Genomic DNA, 15,077 nt, shown 5'->3' with positions numbered 1-15,077 from the left:
GGCTCTAGTAACTCCCTGGAAGACCATGATTGAGGGGGTGCGGGCCCTCCGGCAGTTGGGAATGGCGTGGGCTGTCGGGATGGGGGGCACAGAGGGCCCTGACGACATTCCGGTGTCTAAATCAACCAAAGCCACTCTTCTACGTTTAGCCCCGGATGAATTGAAGCCCTCCCTCCTGGCAGTCGTTATGGCAGCAGATGGGCAAGTGGGTAAATTGGCTATTACTTTTACACAGTTGGAAACGGCGTTAGCCAGAACGCGGCCGCGGGCCGTTCGGGCTTCTAAAGGACAGCAAGGGAAGGACCCCGCTGGGGGGGGGGGCAGGAAAAAGGGGAGGTGTGGGTACCCCGGAAGATTTTGTGGCAAGACTTGTTGCGAGCTGGTGTTTCCCGGGATGATATTAATGGCAAGCCGACCATAGAATTATACAAGCGGTGGATACAGCTGCCCCCCTCGAAGAGAAGCGTTGGGGCCGAGGGGGAAAAGGGAGTGGATCACAAGGACACGAGCGAGTTGCCCCCCCCACCGGCTGAATGGCGACTCCCGCGACCCTACTGAGGGGGGGGCGGGTCCTCCGCCCCGCGTGTGGCAGCGGTCGCACCAGGGAGGGAGGCGGGGGACCAACGCCCCTATGTACCCCTCACGATACGTTGGCCGAGGGGAGGTGTGCAGCATGTACTGGCATTGATTGATACAGGGGCTGAGGTCACTATTCTTCATTCAGCGCAGACTCACGGCCGTGTGGCCATGGTGAGAGGCCTTGGAGGGGCCGAGATTCAGGCATATGAAGTTACTGTTACGTTGACTATGGGGAAGGCACCCCCATTTCGGGCCACAATTCTAGCCGCGGCTATACGGGAGTATATTTTGGGTATTGATGTTTTGCGAGGCCGGTCTGTGGACACGCAGTACGGTCTCTTCGCCTTTGGCCACCCCCAGTATGTGAATGCAGCACGAGTACAAGAAGTGCGATTACTGACTATTCTGCGGGGCGCTCCACGCTGGGAGCCGGTGGTATTACCACCCCCAACAGCTGTGGTTTACAGGAAACAGTATCGTCTCCCTGGAGGGGAGGAAGAAATCACCCAGACAGTGGATGCCTTGCTAGAAGCTGAGATTATTAGACCTGCATTGAGCCCCTACAACAGCCCCATCTGGCCAGTGAGAAAGCCGGATGGAACGTGGCGAATGACAGTGGATTATAGAGAGCTTAACAAAGTGACTCCCCCGTTGGCAGCTGTTGTGCCAGACATAGTAACGGTGATAGAGCATATAGCAGCAGCTGCCCAGCCATGGCATGCTGTTGTGGATCTTGCTAATGCTTTTTTCTCGATTGCTATTGCCCCCAGCTGTCAGGATCAGTTTGCTTTTTCATGGCAAGCTCGCCAGTATACCTTTTGTGTATTGCCCCAGGGATGGAAGCACTCCCCAACAATTTGTCACCAGCTGGTTAGTGCGGATTTGGCCCGAGTGCAATTACCTCCTATGACCCACAGTTACCATTACATTGATGATGTTATGGTCTCTGGCCCCTCCCGGGAAGTAGTGGCCGATGCCTTGCATGCTGTGGCCACCGGCTTGGAAGGCCGAGGTTGGACCCTGAACCCACAGAAGATACAGGGTCCGGCTCAGACTGTTCTTTTCTTGGGGATTATGTGGGCAGGAACAGAGCGGCAAATTCCTCAGAAGGTGCGGCAAACGGTCCAGGGATACCCCGTGCCGCAGACCAAGAGGGAATTACAAGCGTTTCTGGGCCTTTTGGGGTTTTGGCGGGCTTTTATTCCTCACCTTGCATTTTTGATGCGACCACTGCAGACCCTAGTTCGTAAAGCAGCTCCCTGGAAGTGGGAGCGCAGCCATCAGACTGCATTTGAATTGTGCAAGGATGCATTGTTAACACATGCCCGGCTCCACGCCCCCTTGCCAGGAGTTCCTTTTGAGTTGGAGGTTACCACTGTGGCAGATGTGGCGTCCTGGGGGCTGTGGCAGCCAGTGGGGGGTCAACAGAAAGAGCCAATAGGCTTTTGGTCTCGAACCCTAAAAGGGGCGGAACCCGGATATACTCCGTTGGAAAAGCAAATTCTGGCAGTTGTGTGGGCGCTACAGGACACCGAGCGCATAACTGGCCCCACGCCAGTAGTGGTGCGGACGCCCATTCCTTTGGGTCGTTGGGTGCAAGAGGATCCCGGCCAAGTGCAGACCGGCGTGGCGCAAAGTTCCACTCATTTTAAATGGCAGCATTACCTGCAAAAGCGCATGTTGCTCGGCCGACCTGCAATCTCCACCCCCCATGCTATATTGTTGGGGGCGGTTACCTTCGAACATGTGCCCTCCCTTACGGATGATCTGCCCCCCGTGGAGGACCCGGCACCCCCCTCACCTGTAACGGAGGCCCCGTCGGTGGACCAGCTGTCAGCTGAGGAACGCTGTTATGTGTGGTTTACAGACGGATCGGCAGCCTACACTGCACAGGGGACCCGGCAATGGAGAGCCATTGCGTATGCCCCATACGCAGACGTTGTGGCTATGGCATGGGGAACAGCTGGATCCAGCCAGTGGGCGGAATTGAGGGCAGCGACCTTGGCTATTGAAGGGTCCCCGCCACGCGTGTATTTATACACTGACAGTTGGGCGTTGTACAAAGGTCTCCGTACCTGGATAACAGCCTGGGAAGCTAAAGATTGGGAACTAGCTGGCCGGCCCTTGTGGGGGGCGACTCTCTGGCAGCAGCTGTTAGATTATGCCAAGCGAGCCCCTCTGGCTGTACGTCATGTGGATGCTCATACCAAGGCTGACACAACGGAGGCCCACTGGAATGCAGCAGCTGATGAAATGACTCGTAGTGAAGCGGTTCAGATAGCAGAGCGCTACCATGTGGAGGGGGGCCATCGTGGGGCCCATGCAACCCGATATGCAGCATCAAGACATGGCGTTTATCTCCCGCTGGCCGCATGTCGCACTGCCCGCGCAAGTTGTTCAGTATGTTCCCGCGTGACGCCCCTGGCCCTTCCGGGGCCAACCGGCCACATATATCAGGCCACCGGCCCCTGCCAAGACTGGCAGGTAGATTATGTTGGTCCGCTGCCCCGGGAACGACGTTGGTGTTATGCCCTAACAGCGGTGGATACCTACACTGGAGTGCTATTTGTGCACCCAAGCGCATCAGCAACGGCAACAACTACACTGACCGCGCTGCAGCAGTTGTGCTCCCGTTATGGGACCCCTCATTCATTGCAAAGTGATCAAGGCACCCATTTTACGGCTCAGGCTGTTCGTACCTGGGCTGCTGATGTTGGTATTGACTGGCACTACCATCTTCCGTATGCGCCAACTGCAAGTGGTCTCATTGAGCGTCTCAATGGGCTTTTGAAGGACCAAATTCGCCGTCTTACACCCACTCACACACTACGAGGGTGGACGGGGGTGTTGGAGCAGGCGGTCTGGTTGCTTAATAATCGCCTGCTGGGGGGAGGCCAAACACCTTTTCAGCGATTAGCAGTGGCCCCCCAGATGCCAACTGTTTTGCGGATGGAACTCCAGAATACACCAGGAGTTGTAGACCCAGCGCAAGGTATAGTGGTGTTGCATGCCCAGAGCCCCTGCACAGTGCCGGTGGGACACACAGTGGCCCCCTGGCCTGACCAATCGCAGTTGTGGTGTACCCCTCCCTGCCTGTTTTATGTATCACCGATTGTTAAGGATATATTGTGCTACCCCCCGTACTGGCTGAGCACCGATCGCTCATTGAATTGCCTTACGTGTGCGAATGTGGGCACTGAGCCTGTGCAATGGGAGCAAGGGGAGGCGTTATGTAAACTTATTCCGTTACCTCCTGCAGGTGTGGAGTTACAAGCCCCGAGTGATACAGCATGGCACGTCCTAGCGAGCGTGTGGTGGACGATACCACAATGCGATCCGCAAGCTGCCGTGGTCCTAGCAACAGGAGATGGCTGGACTTATATTTTACCAGACGGAGAGGATTATCCCCGAATGGTTTCATTATCGCGTTTGTCACAGCGCTCCTTGTAAGGGGCAGCGCTGCCCAAGTTGATACATTGCCTGAGAATGCCTGGATGGTGTTGGCACGAAATGCTGTGAATGCAACTGCCTTTTGCCTCCCTCGAGTGTATGCTGTGGGGGCTCTTATGGAAACCTGTTTTGTGGGTGTTTGTACTGATTTGGATGTGTTGCGACAACACTCGTGGCTATTTGCAATTCCTAAAGATTGGTCATATAAGGATTTGTATGCCCTAGGTCCTGGAGCTGCTACATACACCATGGATGCAAGCATGTATTCCTTTCGCTTAGCCAATGTGACGGCCGCAGGAATGTGTGTGTATTTTGTGAATGCTCGACAGGTGGCAGTAAATCACACCAATAATGAGTTAATTTGCCGCCATAAAAGTGAGACATCTTTTGCATATGGGCATATGAAATTACCTATAGGCTGGCTTTTGTTGTGTGGCCGCACTGCGTTTACATATGTTCCTGCCAATAGTTCTGGGGGTCCATGTGCCATTGGTCGAGTAGACCCCCTTCTTTTTCCCCATCCGGAGGGAAGTGATAAGGGCCGATACCGTTATCGGCGGGGGAGTATTCCCCTGGATTCCACCTGTAAGGCAGAAGTTACTTTGTTTTCAGAACAAGAGGCGGCAGCCCTTACTTTTACCTTGATTGGCCTCCCAGGCATGGTAGCACATAATTATCATGCTGTAGCGCACCTTGCTTGTGTTGTGGCCAAGGCTCTTAATTTAACTTCTACTGCTCTTGCTTTATTAACTCAAGAACTTGGAGAAGTTCGCCGAGGGGTGCTGCAGAATCGCATGGCTATTGATTATTTGTTATTGCAACATGGTTATTCCTGTATGGATTTTGCTGGCATGTGTTGTTTTAATATTACAGATGTAGAGCCTGCAGTTACTAAGGATGTGGAGCACCTCCAGCGTTTGGCAGACGGCATTCGTCAGCAGCAGGGGGATTCCTGGCTGTGGTCCTGGCTGTCCTCGTTGCGTGGATGGACTGCTCATATAGTTCAGGGTGTAATACTTGGCATTATATGTTTGTTTAGCCTTGCCTGCCTTTATGTATGCTGCCTGTGTAGTCGACGCTGTTGTGGTATGGCCCATGCCCTTGTAAGGCCCTCCTGGTCCTTGGAGTCGCTGGAGAAAGCGAGGGGAGGATTGTAGCAGAGCAGGGAGCTGCGGAAGAATTTGTTACGGTTGAGCTAGGCGTTGTTTATGTTCGCTTTCCCAGCTCCGGTTATTATCGGTCATTCTGTATCAGTTCTAGCCAAGTATGACCGGTTTAGGCCGCCAAGTGAAGAGTCCTTGGCGGTGGGCCATGGGAAACAGGTGTGCGGAGTAGAGAGCTATGTTTTATTATGTCTATGCTGCTTTGCTGCTAGTGAGATTAAATAGAAGCTTGCTTTTACTAGGTTTGGACTTCGACCCAGGCCGACTGGTAGGGTGCTGGGTTCCCCATATCAGTGGCCGCAACGAGCGGAGTCCCCGTTGCCGGTGTGTCACGGTATCCTTCATTAAAAACCAATTACTCTCAGTGTGGAGTCGGTCTCGTTCTTACAGAGTACCTCGGACCCTTTTGGGCAATAACAGGGGGGAAGGTTGCCTAGTGGTTAAGGCACAGGACTCAGGCTCAGGTGTTCTGGCTTTGAGTCTCTGCTCTGCCACAGAATCCCTGCTTAGCCTTGGGAAAGTCACTTCTCCTCTTTGTGCCCTAGATCCGACCTGCCCAGTGGGGCCCAACACTGACCCTGCCTCCTGGGCTAAATCCATTCATGGCTGGGTGATGTGGGGGAAATGGAGATACCAACATGGGGAGATTTGGGCTGAATTTCTCCACAGCCAGAGAGTGGGAGCCAGCTCCACAGGGGGGATGGGAGCGAGAGGGGCTCAGGCCAGCTCCACACAGAGGGGGGGTCAGGGCTTCAGCCTTGCAACTTCTGCCACTAAGGTGGCTGGGGCTCCCGAGCCGGGGACTTCAGCCCCACATCTTCTGCCAGGGCCCGGGGTTCTCCTCCCTGCTCCAGGGTGGCTCTTCTCCCCCTCCATCCCCCCCACCCCCCAGTGCAGCTCCTGCAGGGGCCCGGGGCTTCTCCCCCCCTCCCCAACCCACTCCCCCCCCCCCGCGTGGCTCCAGCCCAATCCAATTCTCCTCCTCCCCCACAGCTCGGCTCCCCTCCCCCGCCCGTATCTAGAGCTTCTCCCCCGCTCCAACCTCCCCCTGCCCCAGCCCAGCTGGGCTCCCCGGGGCACCCGCCACTGCCGTGGCCGGAGCCGAGCCGGGCGGGCAGGGAGCAGCGATTCACGCGGGGGCCCTGGCAGAGCCCCCAGCCCGAGCGGGGTGGGGCAGCCCCAGGGGAGGGGGGGGCTCTGCTGCTGCTGGCCCCGCCCCCCACCGACCCCTGGGGCTTTTTGGGAGGGGCTCACTCAGCCCCCCAGGAGCGGGGGGGGGAGCAGCTGAGCGGAGCCTGCCCTGCAAACAGCTGATCGCAGCTGCGCCCAGGCCGCCCCCGGGGAAAAGCTCAGCGGAGGAGGCGCCACAAGCTGCCGGCAGCGAGTCATTCCCGGGGGGCCCGAGCACCCCCCATGCGCACGCCTGGGCCCGGGACACTCACACACACACTCTGCCCTGGGGCTCCCCTGGTGCCCAGAGACCGATCAACCCCCCGCCTGCCCCCCCGCCCTTCCCCGCCTGCAGCTCCGGCCTCTCCCCTCCCGCCCCGCCAGCCGCACCCAGGGGAACCCCGGGCCCAAGGCTCTGTCCCCACCTGGAGCCCAGCGGGGCCGGGGGCAGCTCCTGCTGCAGCTGAGAACAGCGGCTCTGCTCCGGCCCGGGCGGCTCCAGCGCTGCTGGCAGCACGTGGCCACCAGGGAGCAGCTGCTGAGCCCGGGCTCCTGCGTCACAATGTGCCAGAGCCCCGACCCCAGGAGCTGCCCCGCCCCCGGGCTGTGCCAGAGCCCCGCCCCCAGGAGCTGCCCCGCCCCCGGACTGTGCCAGAGCCCCGCCCCCAGGAGCCGCCCCGCCCCCGGGCTGTGCCAGAGCCCTGCCCCCAGGCTGTGCCACCCAGCCCCCTTGAAACACCCCCCCAGCCCCACCCATCCCTGTGGAAACAACCCCCCCGCAGCACCGCCCACCCCACAGAAACAAACCCTCCTTCCCCAGCGCCGCCCCACTGAAACAGCTGTGGGCCGAAAAGGAAGGTTTGGGGGAGGGAGAAGAAACGGCCCCCATAGGGTGACCAGATCTCACCGTCACACCCCTCTTCACCCCCTAGCTCCCCACTGGCCTGCTGCATCTCCTGCTAGTCAGTCCCCCACCCACCACTCCCCTCCTTTCACCTCCTCCCTCCCCTGCCAGAAACCCCCCTGCCCACCCCTAGAGCCCCTGCTGGCTCACTGCTCACCTCTGTGCCCACCCGCCACTCGCCCACCCGCTCGCCCACCTGCTCCCCACTTGCCCCCTCACCCCCCCCCAAGTGTAAAGCCTCATTCAGAGACCCGGGGGGGGTCACTATATCACTGCACCCAGCAGTCACTCACTGCAGCACCAAACATTAAACTGCTGAAAATGGCGCCCCCCTCCAGCCACCGACGTTTTGGACTAGAAAGCTTTGCCCCAGACATCCCCTTCAGAAGACACCCCCAGACCGGCTGAGGGATACTGGTGTGACCTCACCTGGCAGCCCCCAAAGAAGGAATTGGGGGGACTGAATGGACAGGGCCCCTCTCTAGCTGAAGCCTGGCAAGGGAGGTACGTGGATCCCACTAGAATTTAAAATGAAAAGTGAGGGAGGGGAGGCTCTGCTGGACCTGGGCAGCTCTAGATACAGCACCAGGCACGTAGGAGGATTTCCACTCTTGAGTCGTGGAAGCAGAAATTGACTTTTCCTTTCCAGATTTAGTTAATGTTCAGAAAGGGAATCTAGCACCTGCCTTCCAGATTTGAACACCTCAGCATTCAGGAGTGCTCCAGCTCAGTTTGGGCAGCTGTTACTTCATTTCTCCCAAATCAAATATACTGATCCACTGTCATTTGCTGTAGAAAAAGTAGGATAAAATTGAGCAAGAAATGCTTCCCAGGGGTTATTAGGACTGAAATTGCCATTTTCAACAGCCATTGCCTTTTTGTTTGTTTTTGTTTTATTTGTTTAAAAGGAAGACAGTGATATTGCATTGGCAAATTCCCCAGAGAAAGAAAGAGTGGAACAAAAGAATAATAAAGGCACCTCAACTTTTCCTCATTTATGCAGGACAGTCTTATAATATGCATCCAGGTATCCTCCAATCACACAAGCTGAAAATTGTTCCACTTTACTGCAGCTCTGTAACCATGCGGGAACCAATCCTGTCTGTGTTCTGTGCACATCCAAAATCCCTGCTGAGTGACCCACCCTGGGAGCAAGTTACCAGTGACCCAGGGCTGGGGTGGAAGGAGAGTGCAGGGGTGTGTGTGTGTGGGGGGGGAGAGCCCAGGTCTGGGGTGGCAGGGGGTGTGTCGGTGGGGGAGCAGTGGGGGGAAAGGGCGAAGCCAAGAGCTGAGGCAGCATGGGGTATGTGGGGGGGAGAGCCCAGGGCTGGGATGGCAGGGGGGTGCGGGTGGGGAGGAGAGCCCAGGTCTGTGGTGACAGGGGGTGTGGGTGGAGGGGGCAGAGCCCAGGTCTGGGGTGGCAGGGACGTGCAGGGGGGAGCCCAGGGCTGGGGAGGGGGCAGCCAAATTTTTTTTTTCCTTGGGACGGAAAAATACCTAGAGCCGGCCCTGCCTCCACGCACCGTGAGGTAGGTAGGAGCAGATCATTATTATCCCTACTTGAAAGAGGGAGAAGCTGAGGCTGAGAAAGGAGAATTGACTTGTCTGAGGTCACACAGCCAGTCAGTGGCAGAGTTGGGAATAGGACCCAAGAGCCCTGATTTTCAAACTAACCATCGGATCTTGAATTTCAGACATTGAATGACCTGAGTAAAGTGCTCTCAGATGAGCTCCAGACCAACAACAGTGCACAGGAATTATTCAGCAAGTATCTCAGGAGAACTGCAATGTTAGAGAGAATCATGAACTGCTCAGAGACCATTAATGTACAGAAGCAGCAAAATTCATCAAACATGTAACTGGTTCTGACTTATTTCATAGAATCATAGAATCATAGAACTTAAGATCAGAAGGGACCATTATGATCATCTAGTCTGACCTCCCGCAAGATGCAGGCCACAAAAGCTGACCCACCCACTCCTGAAATAATTCTCTCCCTTGACTCAGATGTTGAAGTCCCCAAATCCTGATTTAAAGACCTCAAGTAGCAGATAATCCTCCAGCAAGTGACCCCTGCCCCATGCTGCGGAGGAAGGCGAAAAACCTCCAGGGCCACTGCCAATCTACCCTGGAGGAAAATTCCTTCCCGACCCCAAATATGGCGATCAGCTGAACCCCGAGCATGCGGGCAAGACTCTCCAGCCAGACACTCAGGAAAAAGACTTTCAATATCCCAACATTGACCCTCGGTACTAATTACCAGTGGTGGCACGTTATTGACCTATTGACTAAATCACGTTATCCTATCAAACCATTCCCTCCATAAACTTATCAAGCTTAATCTTAAAGCCAGAGAGGTCCTTCGCCCCCACTGTTTCCCTCAGTAGGCTGTTCCAGAATTTCACTCCCCTGATGGTTAGAAACCTTCGTCTAATTTCAAGCCTAAACTTCCCGACTGCCAATTTATATCCATTTGTTCTCGTGTCCACATTAGTACTGAGCTGAAATAATTCCTCTCCCTCCCTGGTATTTATCCCTCTGATATATTTAAAGAGAGCAATCATATCTCCTCTCAACCTTCTTTTGGTTAAGGAAAACAAACCGAGCTCCTCAAGTCTCCTTTCATACGACAGGCTTTCCATTCCTCGGATCATTCTAGTGGCCCTTCTTTGTACCCGTTCCAGTTTGAATTCATCCTTCTTAAACATGGGAGACCAAAACTGCACACAATACTCCAAATGAGGTCTCACCAACGCCTTGTATAACGGGACTAGCACCTCCTTATCTCTACTAGAAATACCTCGCCTAATGCATCCCAAGACTGCATTAGCTTTTTTAACGGCCACATCACATTGCCGACTCATAGTCATCCTGCGATCAACCAGGACTCCGAGGTCCTTCTCCTCTTCCGTTACTTCCAACTGGTGCGTCCCCAGTTTATAACTAAAATTCCTGTTAGTCATCCCTAAATGCATAACCTTACACTTCTCACTATTGAATTTCATCCTATTACTAATACTCCAGTTTACAAGGTCATCCAAATCTCCCTGGAGGATATCCCGATCCTTCTCCGAATTGGCAATACCTCCCAACTTCGTGTCACCCGCAAACTTTATCAGCCCACTCCTACTTTTGGTCTTGAAAGAGAACAACAAGGATCTGAGTCTCCTCCCTGTCAATAACCCCCTGCTCAGCCAATCAGGGTAGAGACTGAGGACGGGAGGCTGAAGGGTCTCACCAGAGAGCCCAAAGGATGGCCCAGGTCACTGGTGGGGATCACTGCCCGAGCACTATTTCAGCCCCACAGTTTTGGGTGGACCTCCCACAGTGGGAGCTGCAGAGCACTGCCCCGCAACGCGCACACACACACACACACACACACACACACACACACACACACGTGGTAGTGGGATGGGAACAGGAGAAAGGACAAAATACGCAAGAGACGAAGAGAAAGGAGGGAGTGGGGGAGGGAGGAAAAGGTGAAACAAAAAGCTCAAACCCCAATGTCTCCAGTGATTCTAAGGGACAAAATCAGTGATGAGCTGCCAAAATATTAACAACCGGTTCCCTCCTCGTCACCCCATGAGGGGTCATGCCCCTCCCCTGACTCATGTCCCATCCAACCCCCCCATGTTCCTTGACAGCCCCCCCATGCCCTATCCACCCCCCTTCCCTGTCCCCTGACTGCCCCTTGCCACCCCATCCAACCCCTTCTCTCATTCCTGATGGCACCCGGGGACCCCTACCCCATCCAACCACCCCTTCTCTCTGTCCCCTGTCCCTGGAATCCCTACCCCTAACTGCCCCCCACCGCCCCATCCAACCCCTGCTCCTTTCTGACTGCCCCCCCGGGACCCTTGCCCCCGTTCAATCCCCCTGTTCCCTGCCCTCTGACTGCTCCAACATTAATCCACCCCCCAACTCCCCTGCCCTCCCTGCTCCCTTACCTTGCTGCCTGAAAATGGTGGCCCAGCTGGGCTGGGGCTGGGACCCTGACGCCGGGGCAGGAGCCGAGCCCCGCCGCGCTGCGCCACCCGGACGGACCCTGGGGCAGGAGCCGCACCTCCCCTCCCCCGTGCCCCAGCTTACCTGCCTGCCTGCCTGCCTGCTGCTTGTTCAGGCTTCCCGCGAACATCTGATTCACGGGAAGAATCAGAGGAGAGGAGCGGGAAGTGAGCTTTGGCCGGAGCTTTTGTTAAATAAAGCCCTTATAGAACTGGTTGTCCTGGAACAACCGGTTCTAAAAGGGCTGCTAAATTGCGAACCGGTGCGAACCGGCTAAAGCTCACCACTGGACAAAATCCCATCTGCAGAATAAAATTCTGCTTCCTTAAGCTCGTGTTTTCCATGCCTAGAATTCAACTGTCACCAGATGGATCAGACTGAACAGGTTTCAAACCTCCAGGAGGCTCTTACCTTCTAAACAGGGACGGCTGTTTTCTAGTAAAATCACTGAAAGGGAAGGAGAAAACTCGAAAGAGGTTCCTCCTGGCGCTCACGTCCGTGAACCCGAATACTCTCTCAGTCCTCAGAGAGAGACCCAGAGAAGGAGACTTGCTGAAGCAAAGCCACAGGGGTCTCTGAGGTTTCCCTGGCCCCTCGCCCCTGACCTGCCTGGCTGATGTCAGCATCTCTCTGTGAGGTCACCACCTCCCCACCACCTTGGACCAATAGGCTGAGGTCATGCAAAATGCCTTTGTGATGTCACTGCCACACCCCTCCCTTGCTGTGCCAATGTCCCGCCCCTGGCCAGGCACTTTGGAGGTTTGAGCTACTCCCTGTGGATCACCCCACTCAGGGAGCGTTCGTTCTAGGCAGCAAGCCGGCTAGACAGGGAAACATCAGACGCTGCTCCCAATGCTACACTCAGTTTTTCAGAAATTAGTCAACTTTATGGCCAGAAGAGACCATTAGAGCATCTAATCTGACCCCCTGCATATCACAGGCCTCCTGTAGGACACAAGAGCTATTTTGGGGGCAAACACATTCCAGAAAGGCATCTAGTCTTCATTAAATGACATCAGGAGATGGAGAATCCACCACTTTCCTTGGTAGCTTGTTCCTGTGGTGAATCATCCTCGCTGTTGAATATTTGTGCCTTAGTTGTAATATGAATTTGTCTCTTTTCACCTTCCAGCCATGGGGTCTTGTTAGGCCTTTCTCTGCTCGATTCGAGAGCCCTTTAATACCCAATCCTTTCTCTCCATTAGGGCACTTCAACACTTCAGTGAAGTCACCTTTCAATCTTCTTTTGATCAGCTAAACAGGTTGAGCTCTTTCAGTAGCTCCCTAGAAGGCATTTTTCTCCAGCCCTCAGAACATTTGGTGGCTCTTTGCTGCCCCAGCTCCAATTTCACAACATCTTTTTCAAACGAGGACACCAAAACTGGAGGCTATTCCAGTATCAGTCTCACTGATACTGTGCCACCTCCTGTGACGTTACTGACATAATCTGTAACTGTATAGATCACCATTGCAACCGCTGTTCTATATTTGCAGCCAATATTGTAGAAAGGTTGTTGTGCAAGGGGTCTATGAAGAGGTTCTGATTGGCTGATTATAATGATGCTATCTCTAGATATGTTTCATTTTTGTAGTTGATGTTATGAATATTGGCTCTATGCTGCCCGTATTTCAAACTTGTGCCATAATGGAGGACAAAACAGCTACCTTGTTAGAAGTGGCTTTGCCAATAGATGGAACCTGGGATTTAAACTCCCAATGATCACACTGTGTTTGGGATCCATTTGAATTCCCCTTCCAGGTCTTTGACACTTTCATCGCCACTCATAGCGACTCTGGTATAGGATTAAAGAAGTCAAAGCATCATCTCCAAGCACAGACAATGGAGAATGCTTCATCACATGACACTCTGAGAAGTGGATGGATAGAATGTGATGAAGATAAACTCTGCTTGGCTCAGACAAAGGGTAACAGTTCTGCAGTGATGAGGAAGGAGGGAATCTCTGAGTCACCCGTCCACGTTCGGGTCTTCCCAGTGCTCCCGAGCCGGAAAGTGGCGAACCCCCTCGGTCCCGCCGTGAGACTGAGGAACAGGAGGCCTGTCACCCCCATTCCTGCCGTCCTGCATTCCTGGTGTCCAGCCTCCCACAGGGCCTCCCTGCCAGCGACGAAACCCACCCGTCGTCTGGACGCCCCAGGGCTCCTCCTCAACGGCTCTAAACCAGCCGGAGAGTGGAAGGTCCTGGGCCTCGCGCCGGCCCGTGGGATCCGCTGCACCTGCACAGGGGGGAAAGGTTTCTGTGCTGGGACATCGTTTAGTGTTTTCCGGTTTCCAAGGGAGGGTTTCTGGGCCTGAGCGTTAAGCTCCCAAAGACAGTCGCTGTTTCATTGTATTCATTGTTTGCATTTTCCCCTCTTCCCCCAGGTTTCTGTACCTTTACCCTGACTACACTTCCCTTTGTTTGTGCCAAACCACCTTGTCTCCTCTTTATTGTATTTACAGCTCACAAGGAGGGAGGCTAAATCCACTGGTGACAGAGACAGGAGGGAGTCGAGTTTGTATCTTCTGAGAAAAGGGGCGTTTTCCTTTCCTATTTCTCCCCTGCCATTGCTAACGTTTTCCTTTTGAAGTGCTGCCTTATTCAGCTTGAGGTAACATTACCTTTTGAGATAAAAACTATGAAATACAGAACTAGAGAAATTTTTTAGAAATCTGGGATTTAGACATTTTATTTAAAGCAAGGGGGGGTGTCGGAGTTTCTGAGAAGGTTTTTGTTTGCAAGAGGCAACATTGTTTGATCTCATTGTACCAAGGGGGAGATGGTTGTCTGTAAAGGAAGGTGAAGACTAAATGCCTCCGATGAGGATGGGATTCAAACCCATACATGCAGAGCACAATGGATTAGCAGTCCATCACCTTAACCACTCGGCCACCTCATCTGAGCTGTAAAAAAAAAAAGACAGGAGGAGAAATCTAAGGCCAGCAGAGATAGGGACACTAAGGAGTTTCCCAATACTAAGTGGAAGCAGGGGCTGAATGAGCTCCCCTGTCACATCTAGTGAGGAGCTGGGGGAAGACTTCAGGAACAGGCCATGTTTGCATAGACACCCCTACTCTGCCTAGCTATGTAGCATGATGGGGCCGCTTCCCCAAAATGACCAGTTTGGGATGGTGGTGGGTTACAAATCACTTTAGGATTGAGTGGAATGAAATGTTATTCTCCTTCCTGTACGAGTGAAGGGCAGCGGAACGTACCTAGGCCGTCCTGATGGAGGGGTGGGTGGGGGAGGAATCGCTTTCATTGGACGGCAGAGAAGTGATTGAGGACGTCACCCTAACCCAGTGGTCCCCAAACATTTCACACTGCGCCCTCGTACCCATGGCTGGGGCCCCTCGGAAGCCGCGGTCGAGAACCGGGGCTGGGAGTGGGGCCGTTGCTTGCTGGGGAGAGGGGTGCAGACAGGGGTCAGGGGGTCGAGGCCGGGCTGGGAGCCAGGGGCCCAGGCTGAGGGTGGGGTTGGGGAAGAGCTGGGGCTGAGTGGGGCTGAGTGGGGCTCCCTCCCTGCCCTCCATGGGGGCTGGCTCAGGCCCTGAGGTGCCCCCATCAATCTTCCTCTGTGTCCCCCTAGGAGTCATGCCCCACATTTTGGGGACCACTGACCCCTACTCGCTAAGCAGGGGCTGGTGATGCCAAAGCCCAGGGAAAGGGAGAACAAGTGCGGGGGCCCCAGCACCGGAACCATGACCCCCCCCACTTCTGTGTGTGGCTCCGCCCCCTGCCACACCTTCCCCCCACGGCCCCATCCACTGTCACCTCTGTTCCACCCCTTCCCCCACTGGCCCC

At 54.8% G+C, this 15,077-nt stretch overlaps 1 non-coding gene across 1 annotated transcript; it reads right to left on the bottom strand.

Moving 5' to 3' along the window:
• Positions 1 to 14,090: 14,090 nt before the first annotated feature.
• On the bottom strand, positions 14,091 to 14,172 carry TRNAS-GCU. Its single transcript has one exon. It is a non-coding gene; the product is annotated as a tRNA-Ser (tRNA).
• Positions 14,173 to 15,077: the final 905 nt, after the last annotated feature.

The sequence above is a fragment of the Mauremys mutica genome, unplaced genomic scaffold (assembly GCF_020497125.1).
Source record: "Mauremys mutica isolate MM-2020 ecotype Southern unplaced genomic scaffold, ASM2049712v1 Super-Scaffold_100046, whole genome shotgun sequence".
Taxonomy (NCBI): Eukaryota; Metazoa; Chordata; order Testudines; family Geoemydidae; genus Mauremys; species Mauremys mutica.
The sequence above is the reverse complement of the archived record's forward strand: the minus strand, read 5'-3'. Positions and strand labels throughout refer to the sequence as shown.